At 39.9% G+C, this 4,474-nt stretch overlaps 1 pseudogene; it reads right to left on the bottom strand.

The window, feature by feature from the left end:
- Nucleotides 1-385: 385 nt before the first annotated feature.
- Nucleotides 386-1,449, bottom strand: LOC101636955 (annotated as a pseudogene).
- Between the last annotated feature and the right edge of the window lie 3,025 nt (nucleotides 1,450-4,474).

Raw genomic sequence — 4,474 nt, 5'->3', positions numbered from 1 at the left:
TCCTAGCAGTACCAGGGAGAGAACTGCAATCCCAAGGGCGGAGCTAAGCAGGCATTCTGGGATTTGGGGGGATAAATAGGGAGCCATTTTGTCTAACAGGCTCTCTCTCACTCGGAAACGGCTCTCGGGACCATGTGACTCGGGTCTTTCAGTTAGTTACCAGAGCTCCAAGTCAGCCCAGCAGGTAAGATATTCCAGTTACTTTGTATCCCTCTCTCTTTCCCTGGGTTGTTTCCTTTTCTTTTCCCCTTTTGTAAATAAATCCATTATTGACCTTTTTGTGCGTGTCTACAGTACAACTGAATTTTTTAAATAATATAATAGTTTATTTTTACATCATTTTGTACTTTTTTTTTTGTACAACTGAATTTTAAGTGTGTGGTGAGAGCCCACAAACAGGTGGCTCAGTTAACACTGGGGTGCCCTGTAACAAAACTAGTCCCAACCTAAAAGTTGGGACCGGTAAAATCTACAGAAATCCACTCTTGCCTTTAAGAACTTTTGAAAACTGTTTAAAAAAAGAAAACCAACAGGGTGGGAACCTAAATACTGAGACCAAATATAAAAGTCAGATTTGGTGGTTCTCAACACCAATGGGGGAATTTCCAAGGGGGGGGAGGGGTTGGGAAATGGGGTGGGGTGATCAGATACGTTTTCTCTTGTTGACTTTGATGTCTCACTGATTTTCATCTTCCACATCCTGCAGCACTTCTTTATTCTGCTCTTCATCACCCTGCATGTCAGATTATCAGTAGTCCATAGTGTCAGATTATCAGTAACAACTGCATGATCAATGTAGAGTGAGTCCTTATAGCTTTTTTTCATGCAATGTATCCAGTTCTGCAACTGAATCATCAAAAGCTGCTTTTGACAACCTGTAGGCGTGATCAAGGAAAGTAAGAATTGCATAGTAGAATACGGAAAAATTGAGAGCAAGTCCTAAGCGAATGGGAAGCCATGGTGGAGGTTCTGTCAGTGCAATATTACTAGCAACTTTATAAGCCACGAGGCTGTTCTCCACAGCCTCCTTCCTGTCATTTCCTGTGCCAAATTCAGCCAGATACCTGTGGTAGTCCCCTTTTATTTTATAATTGAAAACCTTGGAATTGACAATGGTAGCTGCTGGAATGAGGTGTTTGTCCAGTACATCCAGGACATCACAACATATTAACTTTAGTTCAATCGCAATCATTTGCCGATATTCCCAAATCATTTTTAATTTCTCAGCTCTTCCCTGTTTTCTTCTTTCTGGTCAGTGCTGCTGATTATTGTCCAGGAGGCTCTTATAGCTCCAACCATATTTTATATGCAACAGATAGGAGGTTTCTTTTTTCAACTGTAACTCTACATCCACACCGCTACTTTCTTACTTGATCCCATAATTTCATTTTATCGCTCAGCCTGCTTGGCCAGCTTCATCAGTTACACCAGACCCTCCAGTGCAGCCATAGCTGCTCGACTTGGGCAGGGTCTGCGCAATAGCATGCTGCGCATGCTCTGCATGCGGGCACCGAAAGTGGTAGAAGTGGAGGATGATTCTAAAGATAAGTGGAGGAGATTGGTGTTAGTGCACACACCATATAAACATGACTTTATGTTAATTATGAAAAGGATCCTGTCTTGTGCAGGTGCCAGTCAAACAAGTAGAATATGCAAAAGACGATTCTAAAAGGACTGGCATGGTCACCTGTCAAGTGGAAGCCAAATCATCTACTTCACTATTTCCCTATCTGTACCTGTGATTTAGTGAAACATCTTAGATGTCATCACAAACTTTACCAAATTTGTGTACAATTAAATGTACAATTTTTAGATGTAAAGTCTTGATTGCTTTCCAGTTTAATGAAAGCTTAAATGTCTATGAACCTACAATCTCTGCAGCACAACTGGTTTTGTTCTGATTAGTAGACTTAGGTGAACACAAAATAGAAAAAATGTGAATTAAGCCAATCTGACATGATTAACAAGAAGTTGCAATCAAAGTTTTAAATTAGTTTATCTATCTATGGTGGTAAAAATGAATTCAATCATTTGTTAAATTATCTACTGAACTCCTCTCCAATGTTAAATTCATCCAAGAGAAGAAATTAATAGGATGATACTTTGATGAAATCAGCCAGGACATGGGCAAGTATGGTTTTGGAGTTGAAGCTACATTAAAGGCTTTAGAAATGAGAGCTGTAGAGATTCTAACAGTCTTTAAGTTATCTGGATATAATGTTTTTCATTGTGAAAACACAGAAGAAGAAAAAATTATCTAACTCCATAACAAAAGAAGGATAAATCTCAATTCATAGACAAAGAAATAAGATCATGAGAAGATTGAGAATGTGCCCTTGTTGAAGTGGTTTTTTCACAACTGTATACAATTTGGAACTATATTGAAAATCATAATAGATAAGTCATAAGAAGCATCTGAGTTTGAAAGACTTGGTGGAATTGGAGGTATTTTTTGCAGTATTGAGCAGATTCCCAGGGAATAAGATACCAAGGAAGCGTAAAACATGACCTCACAAAATATATTAAAATGGCAACATGGGCCTCCCTAGTGGTGCAGGCAGTGCTATGAAGCTGTCACCAGCCACACTGGCCTGAGTTCATCTCCAGCCAGAGAGGAGATGAACTCTGTCTTGCCTGCTGCTCCCGTCAGCAGTGTATTTCAGTCAGTCTGCCTGTTCTATTCCCCACTCTGTCTCTGGTGAATCCTTTCATCCCCACGCCCAAACCTCTGGCCTATACCCTAGTTCTTGTATGCATAAATAAAGTAAATCTTTAAAAACCACAAAATAAAATGACAATATGAAAAGAAAAATCTTGCATAGTAACTCAAAAATTCAACTCTACAATATACACTTAAAGTGGCAGGAGGTCAGAGATCAGATTCTGGATCATGAATATTCTTAAATTTCCAACTAAAGAATGTTATAAATAGCTATGTGCTGATACACAGCAATCGCATAAAGAACTTAAGACAAAGAAAAAGTAAAAGAATTTCCTTGAAATTTCTCAAGACTCTAAACCAACTAGGCATTCTCTACCCAGTGTTTAGACTAGTTGGAGAGAAAACAAACCAAAATGACCCTCTAATCTAATTTTAATGATGCAGGTTTTATTTTTACCTATTGGCTTGGATTCACTGCAACTTTTACATATTGCTTATTTAAATACAGCTTTAAAGCTACATCCTTGCTGTGGAAAAAGAAGGCCTTGGTTCAGTTTTGCCAGTTGTTGTTTCCATTATATTAAATCCACTTCATAGCTAGGTAAAATTTAGATGTTTTAGTATTAGTCTGTGCAAATTCAAAGCCAATTCAGTTTTGCTTAAGGGAACATTGTAATGAGCCTTGACATCATAAACCTCCTGTGACCCATTTTTTTTTTTAAGATTTATTTATTCATTCATACAGACCTGGGGTACCAGTGCAGGGGTGGGAAGCAGAACGCAGATTGATGAAGTACATTGCTGAGTGGAGCAGTGGGTGGGTCAGGAGAGGTCTGCCGCACCATGTGGTCACCTCCGGGGCCGGGGATCAAACTCACACTGAAGTGGCTGCAGACAGCTTGCAGTGCTGTGCTCTAACCTGTTGCACCACCAGGGAGGGCCTCCTGTGACCCATTTCAATCCATGGAAAATTACATCTTTATGTATCACTGTCCCAAGAGACAAAGGTGAAAGCTAAAAACATCTTGAAAATGGACTTATGAAGTCTCAGACACAACCTGAGTTTCTGTACATACGCCTTTCAAAGGGAGTTATTTCTTGTAGCCCATTCCTCTTGCAGACTGCGCTTCAGTTTCCTTTCATTTGATCTAGAGTGCGGGATGGGATTTCTCTTCCGAGACAGTGATCTCTTTTCTATCTCTAGAAAGGGACCTACTCTACTATGGGAGAATCTTCTCCATCAACCCCAAGAAGGGGACAGATCACAACTTCTATTTCTTTTTCATAGGACAGTCTCACTTTTACATGGCAACCACCAGTGTTCTCCCAGATAGCACTCTGACAACATCAACTGCATGACTGGGATCCTCATATTCTACAAAAATAAAGCCAGGAGGTTCTAGCACCCAGACACCTCCATAATAGCCAAAAGCTCATTCCAAATCTCATACAACTGTTTCCAGGGTTACTTACATAAACCTTACAATCCAAGGGACAGGAATCACATTGCAGTAAAAAATCTTGGGTTAGACCACTATGGAAAACTGTTGGGAGGTTTCTCAAACTGTTAAAAATGGAGCTTCCATATGACCTAGCAATCCCACTCTTAGGTGTCTACCCAAAGGTACAAAAACACTGATTCAAAAAGACACCTCCATCCCTGTTTATTTCTGCTTTATTTACAATTGGAAAGAGATTGAAACAACCTAAATGCCCAAAAGTAGATGACTGGATTAAAAAGATGAGGTACAGGCCCTCCCTGGTGGCGCAGTGGGTTCAAGCACAGCACTAAGAAGCTAAAGCTACTTCAGC

This window comes from Condylura cristata, unplaced genomic scaffold, assembly GCF_000260355.1.
Source record: "Condylura cristata isolate star-nosed mole 26May11 unplaced genomic scaffold, ConCri1.0 scaffold00051, whole genome shotgun sequence".
Lineage (NCBI taxonomy): Eukaryota > Metazoa > Chordata > Mammalia > Eulipotyphla > Talpidae > Condylura > Condylura cristata.
The sequence above is the reverse complement of the archived record's forward strand: the minus strand, read 5'-3'. Positions and strand labels throughout refer to the sequence as shown.